Raw genomic sequence first — 13981 nt, forward strand, 5'->3', positions numbered from 1 at the left:
TAATAATGAATAAAAAAAATAGGAATGCGGGTAAGCTACTACAAACAGCATAGTGAACGCATTATTGTGGCCAAGACAGATACGAAACCCACGTCTACTACAGTAGTACACGTTTATATGCCAACTAGCTCTGCAGATGACGAAGAAATTGAAGAAATGTATGACGAAATAAAAGAAATTATTCAGATAGTGAAGGGAGACAAAAATTTAATAGTCATGGGTGACTGGAATTCGGTAGTAGGAAAAGGGAGAGAAGGAAACGTAGTAGGTGAATATGGATTGGGGCTAAGAAATGAAAGAGGAAGCTGCCTGGTAGAATTTTGCACAGAGCACAAATTAATCTTGGTTCAAGAATCATAAAAGAAGGTTGTATACATGGAAGAAGCCTGGAGATACTGACAGATTTCAGATAGATTATATAATGGTAAGACAGAGATTTAGGAACCAGGTTTTAAATTGTAAGACATTTCCAGGGGCAGATGTGGACTGTGACCACAATCTATTGGTTATGAACTGTAGATTAAAACTGAAGAAACTGCAAAAAGGTGGGAAGTTAAGGAGATGGGATCTGGATAAACTGACTAAACCAGAGGTTGTATAGAGTCTCAGAGAGAGTGTAAGGGAACAAATGGCAGGAATGGGAGAAAGAAATACAGTAGAAGAAGATTGGGTAGCTTTGAGGGATGAAATAGTGAAGGCAGCAGAGGATCAAGTAGGTAAAAAGACGAGGGCTAGTAGAAATCCTTGGGTAACAGAAGAAATATTGAATTTAATTGATGAAAGGAGAAAATATAAAAATGCAGTAAATGAAGCAGGCAAAATGGAATACAAACGTCTCAAAAATGAGATCGACAGGAAGTGCAAAATGGCTAAGCAGGGATGGCTACAGGGTAAATGTAAGGATGTAGAGGCTTATCTCACTAGGGGTAAGATAGATACTGCCTACAGGAAAATAAAAGAGACCTTTGGAGAAAAGAGAACCACTTGTATGAATATTAAGAGCTCAGATGGAAACCCAGTTCTAAGCAAAGAAGGGAATGCAGAAAGGTGGAAGGAGTATATAGAGGGTCTATACAAGGGTGATGTACTTGAGGACAATATTATGGTAATGGAAGAGGATGTAGAAGAAGATGAAGTGGGAGATATGATACTGCGTGAAGAGTTTGACAGAGCACTGAAAGACCTGAGTCGAAACTAGGCCCCGGGAGTAGACAACATTCCATTAGAAGTACTGACGGCCTTGGAAGAGCCAGTCCTGACAAATCTCTTCCATCTGGTGAGCAAGATGTATGAGACTGGCGAAATACCCTCAGACTTCAAGAAGAATATAATAATTCCAATCCCAAAGAAAGCAGGTGTTGACAGATGTGAAAATTACCGAACTATCAGTTTAATAAGGCACGGCTGCAAAATACTAACGCGAATTCTTTACAGACGAATGGAAAAACAAGTAGAAGCCAACCTAGGGGAAGATCAGTTTGGATTCCGTAGAAATATTGGAACACGTGAGGCAATACTAACCCTACGACTTATCTTAGAAGCTAGGTTAAGGAAAGGCAAACCTACGTTTCTAGCATTTGTAGACTTAGAGAAAGCTTTTAACAATGTTGACTGGAATACACACTTTCAAATTTTGAAGGTGGCAGGGGTAAAATACAGGGAGTAAAAGTCTATTTACAATTTATATAGAAACCAAATGGCAGTTATAAGAGTTGAGGGGCACGAAAGGGAAGCAGTGGTTGGGAAGGGAGTGAGACAGGGTTGTAGCCTCTCCCCGATGTTATTCAATCTGTATATTGAGCAAGCAGTGAAGGAAACAAAAGAAAAATTCGGAGTAGGTAATAAAATCCATGGAGAAGAAATAAAAACTTTGAGGTTCGCCAATGACATTGTAATTCTGTCAGAGACAGCAAAGGACTTGGAGGAGCAGTTGAATGGAATGGATAGTGTCTTGAAAGGAGGGTATAAGATGAACATCAAGAAAAGCAAAACGAGGATAATGGAATGCAGTCGAATTAAGTCGGGTGATGCTGAGGGAATTAGATTAGGAAATGAGACACTTAAAGTAGTAAAGGAGTTTTGCTATTTGGGGAGCAAAATAACTGATGATGGTCGAAATAGAGAGGATATAAAATGTAGACTGGCAATGGGAAGGAAAGCGTTTCTGAAGAAGAGAAATTTGTTTACATCGAGTATAGATTTAAGTGTCAGGAAGTCGTTTCTGAAAGTATTTTTATGGAGTGTAGCCATGTATGGAAGTGAAACATGGACGATAAATAGTTTAGACAAGAATAGAATAGAAGCTTTCGAAATGTGGTGCTACAGAAGAATGCTGAAGATTAGATGGGTAGATCACATAACTAATGAGGAGGTGTTGAATAGGATTGGGGAGAAGAGAAGTTTGTGGCACAACTTGACTAGAAGAAGGGATCGGTTGGTAGGACATGTTCTGAGGCAAGGGATCACCAATTTAGTATTGGAGGGCAGCGTAGAGGGTAAAAATCGTAGAGGGAGACCAAGAGATGAATACACCAAGCAGTTTCAGAAGGATGTAGGTTGCAGTAGGTACTGGGAGATGAAGAAGCTTGCACAGGATAGAGTAGCAAGGAGAGCTGCATCAAACCAGTCTCAAGACTGAAGACCACAACAACAACAACAACAATGTTACTTCATGCAGTCTTCCTGGTCATTGTTCTTGGACTGCATCTGAAAGACGCCTCAGTTGTTTTGTTGACAAAAAATGACAGCAATGATCATTGCACCTCGTAGTACACCACACCATTGTTTTCGTAGCTGCTCCGACGTGGCACGCCGTTCCACGCGCACCTGACAGACCCAAAGGCACACGATACACGCGGCTGCAATAAGCCGCGAGATGCTGCTCCGAAGTTAGTCAACTGCGGTGGTGCACATGCTGCAAATCATCGTCACTCCAGCTGTACCAAGAATTGGAGCAAGCAGAACAAGAAGACTGAGGCCGCTAAACCTGAGGAAGTGGGCCAACGAGACAAGGCGCCCGCCCCGCCCCCTGTCCAAGAGGGGGAAGTGGGCCGCGCCGCCGCCAAGAAGACGACTACGATAGTTTCCGTGAATCGTTACAGAAAGCCACGATCAAGTCCGCCATGGTGGACGAGAGGGTGGCACTGAGGGAGGAATTGTAAGAGGCGTGCCGTCAGTTGTGGCAAGTGACGGAAGCCTTGATCCTTGCGACTCGCAAAGAAGAGGCGTCGACCCCCACCAGGAAGGCGGTAGGCGCGGAAACGCAGACGACCGCCACTCTGGCAGATGCGAAACCGCAGGTTGCTGGAGAGGTGGTCGAGGAGACGGAGGAGACGGCACAGCAGCCGGAAGAAGAGGACGAAGAAGCCACACAAGTCGCTGCTACCGTTGCTATGGTTGAAGAAGAGGCTGCCAAACGCGACCGCCTGCCGCTGACAGACAGCCCGCAAGCCGCTAAGATGGTGATGGACATGTTAGTGGAGTTGCTGCGAGATGGTACGTATCCGTACCTCAACTTCCCATACCCCTTTAGCCCCTCCTGATGCTCCCAAACCCACCAACCGCATATCTTCGCTTGGGCAGCCGCAAACCTGCACAACATCGTTTCTAAGAAAGACCTAGCCCTAATCAATTCTCATCCCATCTTCACACCCCGGGATCGGCAATGCATCATATATGTGGTGCCAAGAGCGAGGACTAAGAAGAAAAACCGGTAGTCCCACTAGCACATACCAGTTATACAATCCTGCTTTGCCCAGGCAAGTTCAGTCTTTCCCCCTGTCCCAGTAATAATCCTCATTCATTTCGACTCTGAATTTGTCTGAGTATGGACATGAACTCATTTTCATTTGGCCAGTGTGGGACACATATTACACAAATTACAAATAACCTAAATTGGAACGATCACATAGATAATATTGTGGGTAGAGAAAACCAAAGACTGCGATTCATTGGCAGAACACTTACAAGGTGCAACAGGTCTACTAAAGAGACTGCTTACACTATGCTTGTCCACCCTATTCTGGAGTACTGCTGTGCGGTGTGGGATCCGCGTCAGGTGGGACTGACGGATGACATCGAAAAAGTACAAAGAGGGGCAGCTCGTTTTGTATTATCGCGAAATAGCGGAGATAGTGTCACAGACATGGTACGTGAATTGGAGTGGCAATTATTAAAACAAAGGCGTTTTTCGTTGCGACGGGATCTTCTCATGAAATTTCAATCACCAGTTTTCTCCTCCGATTGTGAAAACATTCTGTTGGCACCCACCTCCATAGGGAGAAATGATCATCAGGATAAAATAAGAGAAATCAGGGCTCGCACGGAAAAATTTAAGTGAACGTTTTCCCCGCGCGCCGTTCGAGAGTGGAACGGTAGAGAGACAGCATGAAGGTGGTTCATTGAACCCTCTGCCAGGCACTTTATTGTGAATAGCAGAGTAATCACGTAGATGTAGATAGATGTATTCGGAGATTCTCTCCCTCCCTCCCTCTCTCTCTCTCTATCTTTCTTTCCTTTTTTTGTGTTATAAGCCTTCTGATTGGTTTGATGTGGCCCGCCGCGAATTCCTCTCCTGTGCCAACCTCTCCGTTTCAGAGTAGTACGTGCAACCTACATCATCAATTATTTGCTGGATGTATTCCAGTCTCTGTCTTCCTCTACAGTTTTTGCGCTCTACAACTTCCTCTAGTACCATAGAAGTCATTCCCTCATATCTAATCAAATGTCCTATCGTCCAGTCCTTTCTCCTCGTCAGTGTTTTTCATATATTCCTTTCCTCTCCAGTTCTGCGCAGAACCTCCTCATTCCTTACCTTATCAGTCCACCTAATTTTCGACTTTCGTCTGCAGCACCACATCCCAAATGCTTAAATTCTCTTCTCTTCCATTTTTCTCGCAATCCACTTTTCACTACCATATAATCTTGTGCTCCAAATGTACATTCTCAGAAATTTCTTCCTCAGATTAAAGCCTAGTATACTTCTCTTGGACAAGAATGCCTTCCTTTCCAGTGCTATTCTGATTTTCATATGCACCTTGTTCCGTGCGTCATAGGTTATTTAGCTGCCTAGGCAGCAGGATTCCTTAAAATCTTCTACTTCCAGATATTCTCATTTCTGCTATTTCTCGTTACTTTAGTCTTTCTTCGATTTATTCTCAATCCATATGTTGTATTCATTAGACTGTCCATTCCATTCAGTAGTTCCTGTAATTCTTCTTCACTTTCACTGAGGATAGCAGTTCCATCAGCGAATCTTATCATTGATATCCTTTCACCTTGTATTTTAATTCTATTCTTGATCCTTTGTTTCATATCCGTTATCGCTTTTTGGATGTATGGATTCAACAGTAGGGGCTAAAGATTACATCCCTGTCTTACACCCTCTCTAATCCGAGCACTTCGTTCTTGGTCTTCCACTCTTATTGTTTCCTCTTGATTTTTGTACATATTGTATACTACCCATCTTTCCCTACAGCTTTCCCCTATTTTCCTCTGAATTTCGAACATCTTGCAACATTTAACATTGTCGAACACTTTTTCCAGGTCGACAATTCCTATAAACGTCTCTTGATTATTCTTTACGCTTGGTTTCTTTATCAACCGTAAATTCAGAACTGGCTCTCTGGTGCCTTTACCTTTCTTAGGGCAAAATTGACCTTCATTTAACACCTCCTTAGTTTTCTTTCGTATTCTCCTGTATATTATTCTTGTCAGCAAATGGGATGCATGAGATGTTAAGCTGATTGCCTGATAATTCTCGCACTTGTCAGCTCCTGCAATCTTTAGAATAGTGTAGATGATGTTTCTTCCGAAAGTCACATGTCATTTCGCCAGACTCATACATTCTACTCACCAATGTGAATCGTCGCTTTTGTTGCCACTTCTCCGGGTGAATTTAGAAATTCAGATGGAATGTTATCAATCCCAATTGCCCTATTCGATCTTAAGTTTTCTAAAGCTCTTTTAAGTTCTTATTCTACCTCATAGAGGCCTTAAATATACTCTTTCAATCTACGTGCTTTCTTTTCTGCATTTAATAGTGGAATTACCATTGCACTCTTAATGTTGGCACCTTTTCTTTTAGTTTCGAAGGCTGATTTGACTTTTCCGTATGCTGCGTCAGTCGTTTTGACAGTCACCTCTTTTTCGATTTCTTCACATTTTTCGTATCGTCATTTCGTCTTATCTTCCCTGCACTTCCTATTTATTTCATTCCTCAGAGACTTGTATTTCTGAATTTCCCTGAACATTTTTCTACTTCAATCTTTCATCGATTAGCTGAAGTATCTCTTCAGTTACCCACAGTTTCTTTGCAGTTACCTTTTTTGTGCATGTGTTTTTCTTTGCAACTTCTGTGATTATTATTCCCCTTCAACTCTGCTGCTTACTGCTCTCATTTTGATAAAATTATATCGATTAACTGGCTTGCGCTTACCGGTCGAAGCGTTTTTTGCATGATTGGGATTACTTTTCAACCTTTTCTCTCCGTATAAATGTTTGTTATTTTCAAGCACTCACGTTTTACTTCGTATAAAAAACAAGCCAAATGACAAGGCAAGCAGACGAGAGATGGACACGTGCTTTCAGGCTGTTTACCATAATCGGATCATGTTTCGAAGAGAAATATTATCATCTGTGATATTATCCGAAACTTACAGGACCGCATTTCGTCGGTGTCTATTATAGTATTACATCAGTTGCATTCGAACACTCGGATGCGCCAGTAAATCACGGGTTTAGCATATTTTAACATTTGTAGCTCACCTTGTATGAGTGCACCTTAAAAATAGACTCCCTAAGGAACATTTTAAGCCACTAAAAATTAGACTACAAAAATTCTACCTTAGTCTACGCCTAAATACATTATTTTCTTTAAAACGCCTACATTAACTAGGTGATTCTATTATCCACAGAATAGGCGACGAGGAGCTGTTATGAAAAAAAGCGATATGCTTAACGGGAAGATGCAAATGGTTTTGTTTTTCAGTATAAAGTATTTCTTTTATATCTTTAAGGAATTTATTGGTATTTACTGGTACATCAGGGTAATGAAACTACTTGCGGAAAAATCTGAAATATAATTACATTCTTCTTTTTCTGTGCACAATACGAACAACGCAACTTTTTTTACGTGGTCTGCAACACTGATAACAACTTCTCCAACTGATGAAGTAAGAAGAAAAGTTTGTACCCTTGCTGTGGAAAAAGTTTTTTATTTTTTAAAGGAAAGCAGCCATACGAAGCTACCCAGCAGACATTCGTAACTTAGAGGTATTGATTTTGGGACTTTTGGTGTCATGTTTGTTTTAAAAAGAAATCATTCACATCGATAGTAACAATGTATGGCCAATGACGGCCGGCCGAAGTGGCCGTGCGGTTAAAGGCGCTGCAGTCTGGAACCGCAAGACCGCTACGGTCGCAGGTTCGAATCCTGCCTCGGGCATGGATGTTTGTGATGTCCTTAGGTTAGTTAGGTTTAACTAGTTCTAAGTTCTAGGGGACTAATGACCTCAGCAGTTGAGTCCCATAGTGCTCAGAGCCAGCCAATGAAGGATCTAACTGTAAGGCCAAAATGTCCGATAGACGGACTATACCATACACTTGAAAATGGTACACAGTCGATTTTGTGCGGTTATGAATGAGATAAATGAAAGGATATTCTGATCCAAATTACGACTGCTTGTACGACAGATTATCATCAATTAAAAATTTATTTCGTCTGTGACCCCCATTGCAACTAAAACATCGGAATATTTTTCAGCTGCAAACCATGACTAGACGGAATATTAAACTCATTTTATAATAACTGTTTTACAAGACAAAGTGACACGGATCAATATGAGGTATCACGTACGGATGTGACACAAAGTCAAGCCTGGACAGTACTTGGCTACCATGACGTTTCTTTGATCCGTACAGTACCTCACTGTTGAAGTAGAAACATTGCACGAGGCACCTCAAATCCTGTATAGGCCGGTGCTGCACCGGATTTGATAGAGACCTAAGAAATGTAGCCCTCAAGAAATGCCCATCACTATAACCATTACTGTAGTTTTATCTTTAGTTATCATACAGAAGTGTATTTTGTTTATTTCTATATAATTAATAGGACCTAAAGATTTGGAAGTTCTGTACATCTACATCTACATCCATACTCCGCAAGCCACTTGACGGTGTGTGGCGGAGGGTACCTTGAGTATCTCTATCGGTTCTCCCTTCTATTCCAGTCTCGCATTGTTCGTGGAATAAAGGATTGTCGATATTCTTCTGTGTGGGCTCTAATCTCTCTGATTTTATCCTCATGGTCTCTGCGCGAGATATACGTAGGAGGGAGCAATATACTGCTTGACTCTTCGGTGAAGGTATGTTCCCGAAACTTTGACAAAAGCTCGTACCGAGCTACTGAGCGTCTCTCCTGCAGAGTCTTCCACTGGAGTTTATCTATAATCTCCGTAATGCTTTCGCGATTACTAAATGATCCTGTAACGAAGCGCGCTGCTCTCCGTTGGATCTTCTCTATCTCTTCTATCAACCCTATCTGGTACGGATCTCACACTTCCGAGCAGTATTCAAGCAGTGGGCGAACAAGCGTACTGTAACCTATTTCCTTTGTTTTCGGATTGCATTTCCTTAGGATTCTTCCAATGAATCTCAGTCTGGCATCTGCTTTAACAACGATCAACTTATATGATCATTCTATTTTAAATCACTCCTAATGCCTACTCCCAGATAATTTATGGAATTAACTGCTTCCAGTTACTAACCTGCTATTTTGTAGCTAAATGATAAGGGATCTATCTTTCTATGTATTCGCAGCACATTACACTTGTGACACAAGCGTGTAATGGGAATGTAATTCATCCGTGAAAGTGGATTACAAAATACTTGTAAGGCCGATTCACGGAGATTCCGAGAGCGTATATTCCAAGGAGAGTCGGGCAACACATTACTTCCGTTTACTTCTCCTAGTAGCAGAATTACACTCAACTACGAAACATAAGATGACCTACGGAGTGTGTTATCTACCGTTTTATTGCAAATGACAAGGTACACAGTAAGTACAAAAAATGGTTCAAATGGCTCTGAGCACTATGGGACTTAACTTCTGAGGTCATCAGTCCCCTAGAACGTAGAACTACTTAAACCTAACTAACCTAAGGACAGCACACACATCCATGCCCGAGGCAGGATTCGAACCTGCGACCGTAGCGGACGCGCGGTTCCAGATCGTAGCGCCTAGAACCGCTCGGCCACTCCGGCCGGCCAGTAAGCACAATTGCAGTGACTGAGAACGAGAGACTACGCTCATACACGGACAGAAAGAGTGGGCCAAAACAGCGCAGGTCAAGTCCGGTAACAAGCGCTTTCGGCATTACAGGTCACTGAACAATTCTAGACGGCAAGCAGAACCTTCACGGAACGCGAACGAGGCGAGAGAAAGCCGGCAGCGGTGCCTGAGTGTGGCCGGAGACGTACCGGCAGCAAGCGAAGCAGGCGCTATCGTTTCGTTCTGTCGCCGGCTGCGCTAAACGTGAACTCTGCAATTGCGCTGATGGCAACGTACGTGGGCACGCCGCCGTATGGAGTAGTTCTAGGTTTATAAAGTAGAGCAAAATAATCAAACTATGAAGATAAGGAAGGACGTATGAGGCTACATTGAGAAATAGTAATACCTCCAAAGACGTTCGTTTCTTATCTAAACTCATACGAATGAATGCGTTGCACTGAACTAGTTTACAGGTTACGAAATATTATGCGCAAGATGTCGGCACTTTATCCTTCTCAAATAGCAAACTTTCGCTACATAAATCACCAATTGCCTCGTACGCATACAAATCAGAACATAGTTTTAAAATACACTCTTAGAAAAAAAAAAAAAAATGGTCGCACCACGGAAGAATTATCTGAATGGAACAATCAAATGGTTACAGTTCCAGAAAAATTGTGTGATGTATAAGGGGCGAAAGAAACGAGCCGGAGGCATAATTACAGAAACCAATACCTGTATGTTAGAAGTATTGACCCTGGCTGTTGAGACAATTGTCCCACTGTGACACAAGGCGGTGAATGGATTTCTCATAAAATTCTCAGGGCTGCGATGTTAGCTAGTTCCACACGTACAGCTGGACGTCGTCGTCCGGGGTGAATCATTTGCCACTCAGAGCCTTTTTAAGAGAACCAAAAATGGCGTAATCACAGGGAGACAGGTCCGGACTGTATGGAGGGTGATCGACAATCTCCCATTTGAATTTCTGCAGGAGCGCCGCGACCGTGTTGGCCATATGAGGCTTTCCATTTTTGTGGAGCAGAATGACCCCACAGGCGAGATTGCCTGGTCGTTTTGATATGATCGTTTTGATATGATCGTTTGGTGAAGGGTGGTCAAGGTTTGCGAGTAACACTGGGCATTCACTGTTGTCCCGTGCAGTAGAAAGTGAATCAGCCGGAGGCTATCTTGCATAACCTTTCCTGCACTCGTGTGGATGGCCTAAGTCTTTTATCGGTGATGGTGACCCTGATGCTTCCAGTGGAGACTTCGTCGTTTTGATTCTGGTTCGAAGTGATGACGCCATGACTAATTACCAGCCAACATTCGTACCAAGAACGTATCCCCTTCCCGAGCATAGCGCTGCAGATGAGCAAGACAGTGGGCCATTCGACATGCTTCCTGGTGTGGTTGAAGACTGTGGGGCACCCCTGAGTACACACTTTGCGCATGTGCAGTCGTTCCTTCACGATGGGTTGAACACTTCCGACGCTCAATCCGACCACGGCAGCTATGGCTTTCACTGTCACTAGGCGGTTCTAGGAAATGAGTGCATCCACCAGCTGGACAATGTTATCAGTAATGCAGTGCGGTGCTCCAGACTATGCATCATCGGCTAACGACACCTTTCCTTCCCTGAACCGCTTGTGCCACGCCTTGACCCTTGCAAGGGACATGCAATGTTCGCCACACACTTGCGACATTCGTCGATGAATGTCCGTTCCTCCTTCTTCTTCCGCTGTTAGAAAACGACAACACCTCTTTGCCCTTCATTTTACCCCTCCGTGTCACTGTTTGCAATGACTGGCAGCGTTTGGACGATTGATGCATGCTTCTGCTAGCTCTGTATTGTCACGTGACGTGCACGCGTGCCCTCTAGCGACGGGCTGTGAACTTCCACGCTCTGGTCGGAACCACACCTCGTTACACACGCCACGATATTACGCTCCAGTCACAGGTTTGCGCATTCCAGACTCCAGCTCGTTTCCTTTTGAGCGGCCCTTATATTCAAAGAGAATTCGGCTTGGCACTGATTGATAGAGTTGTTGGATGTCCTCTTGGGGGATATCGCGACAAATTCTGTCCAGATGACGTATCAGAGCGTCAGAATACCGAGATGGTTGTAGGGCCCTGCCCATAGTGCTCCGAACGTTCTCAATTGTGGAGAGATTCGGCGATCTTGGTGGTCGTGGCAGGGTTTGGGAAGCACCAGGACAAGCAGTGGAAAGTCTCGCCGTGTGCGGGCGGGCGTCATTTAGCTGAAATGTTAGCCCAGTATGGCTTGCCACGAAGGACAAGAAAGCGGGGTACAGAATAGGGTCGACGTACCGTTGTGCTGCAAGGATGCCTCGGATAACAAACAAAGGGATACTCCTATGAAAAGAAATGGTACCTCAGACCATCACTCCTGGTTGTCGGACCATATGGCGAGCAACAATCAAGATTGTGCCTCACCACTGTCCGGGGCGTCATCAGATAAGGCTTCGAACTGGAATCTCACTGTCTGGAGTAGAATTGTCTTCAGTGATGAATCCCGCTTCGAAGAAAGTCGCGATGACCAGCAAAGACGTGTCCCAGCAAGCTCTGGACAGCGGTGGGATACCTGACTGTCGCCATACGACCCAATAACCAGGAGTGATGGTTTGGAGTGCTATTTCATTTCATAGCAGGACACCTTTGGTTATCATCCGTGTCACCTTTACAACACAGCGCTACGTCGATGATATTATACGACCCTTTTTGTTGCTGTGCCTGCAAGTCATCCTGGGCTTAAATTTCTGCAAAATATTGCCCGCATCCACAGGCGAGAGTTTCTACTGCTTGTCTTCGGCCTTACCAAACATTTCCTATTTAAAACTTTTCCGATACGGCAACGCCATCCAACCATATTTGGAGTTTGACGAACTAACGTTTTGTATTATCGAGAAATAGGGGAGAGAGTGTCACAGACATGATACAGAAGCCGGCCGGGGTGGCCGAGCGGTTCTAGGCGCTACAGTCTGGAACCGCGCGACCGCTACGGTCGCAGGTTCGAATCCTGCCTCGGGCATGGATGTATGTGATGTCCTTAGGTTAGTTAGGTTTAAGTAGTTCTAAGTTCTAGGGGACTGATGACCTCAGATGTTAAGTCCCATAGTGCTCAGAGCCATTTTTTTGATGCAGGATTTGGGGTGTACACCATTAAAACAAAGACGTTTCTCATTGCGACGGGATCTTCTCACGAAATTGAAATCACCAACTTTCTCTTCCGAATGCGAAAATATTTTGTTGATGTCGACCTACAATGGTAGAAACGATCTTCGTTATAAAATAAGGCAAATCAGAGCTCGCACGGAAACATAGAGATGTTCGTTTTTTTCCGTGCTCTGTTCGAGACAGCAATAATACGGAATTATTGTAAACCTGGTTCGATGAACCCTCTGCCGAGCACTTGAGCGTGACTTGCGGAGTATCCATGCAGATGTAGGTGTAGATGTATCTCGTCAAGTGGACAGAATTTGTCACGATATCCCTCAAGAAGACATCCAGTAACTCTGTGAATCAATGCCTAAGCATTAGGGTTAGACGCGGACCACGTTACTGACTTGCTCAATTTGTGCATAAATCGTCCAATTTTTCTGAAATTATAATTATTTATTTGTTTGTATATGTACACGACGTCTGTCGTTTTCCTTCCCATTTCCATAATTTCTCCTTCGTGGTGCGTTTGTCTTAGAGTATGTATTATGGGCATCTACATCAATACTTTGTAATTTACACTTACGTGCATGGCAGATGATACTTCTAACCATCTTCAGACCATTTCTCTATCGTCCCACGCTAACACAGCGTTGGAAAAAATGAACACTTAGATCTGTCTGTACGAGCTATCATTTCTCTTATTTTATTACGATTATCAGTTTTCCCTATGTAAATTGGCGACAATAAGCTATTTTTACACTCTGAGGAGGAAGTTGGTGATTGCAATTTAATGAGAAATCCTGCCCCATTGAAAAATGCCTTTTCTTTTAATGATTGCCACCCCAATTTGTGTATCATGTCCGTGACATTATCTCACCTATTTCGCCATCACAGAAAACGAGATGCCCTTTTCTGAACTTTTTCGATGTCCTCCGTCACTCCGACCTAGTAAGGATCCGCAATTACACAGGAATACTCTAGAAGAGGACGAACAAGCGCAATGTGGGTAGTCTCTTTAGTAGACGTTGAGTTCTAAATGCTCTGCCAGTAAAATGCAGTCTTTGGCTTGCCTTCCCCACAACATTACCTGTGTGATCGTTCCAATTTAAGTTGTTGTGAGTTAATTCCTAGGTATTTAGTAGAATTGACAGCTTTTAAATTTGTGTTATTTATCATATAACGGAAACTTAATGGATTTCTATTTGTACTCTTGTGGATGACCTGGTATTTTCCCTTACTGAGAGACAATTGCCACTTTTCACACCAATGATGACGTGTCTGAGTGGTTTTAGTTTTGATCTTCTGATGACTTTACTAGGCAGTAAATGACAGCATCGTCTGTAAACGATATAAGAGGGCTACTCAGATTGTCTCGTTTATATAGATTAGGAATATCAGAGGACCTCTACCACTCCCTCGGGGGCGCCGGATATCACTTCTGTTTCATTCTATGATTTCCTGTCATTACTACGTACGGTGATCTTTCTGACTGGAAATCATGAATCCACTTGCACAACTGAGTCGATACGCAGT

At 43.3% G+C, this 13981-nt stretch overlaps 1 protein-coding gene across 2 annotated transcripts in view; it reads right to left on the bottom strand.

The window, feature by feature from the left end:
• The window catches only part of LOC126457077 (dehydrogenase/reductase SDR family member 11-like), a 156897-nt gene that overhangs the window by 2075 nt on the left and 140841 nt on the right, over positions 1–13981 (bottom strand). The window lies entirely within an intron of this gene.

Source organism: Schistocerca serialis, chromosome 2, assembly GCF_023864345.2.
Source record: "Schistocerca serialis cubense isolate TAMUIC-IGC-003099 chromosome 2, iqSchSeri2.2, whole genome shotgun sequence".
In the NCBI taxonomy this organism is placed as follows: domain Eukaryota; kingdom Metazoa; phylum Arthropoda; class Insecta; order Orthoptera; family Acrididae; genus Schistocerca; species Schistocerca serialis.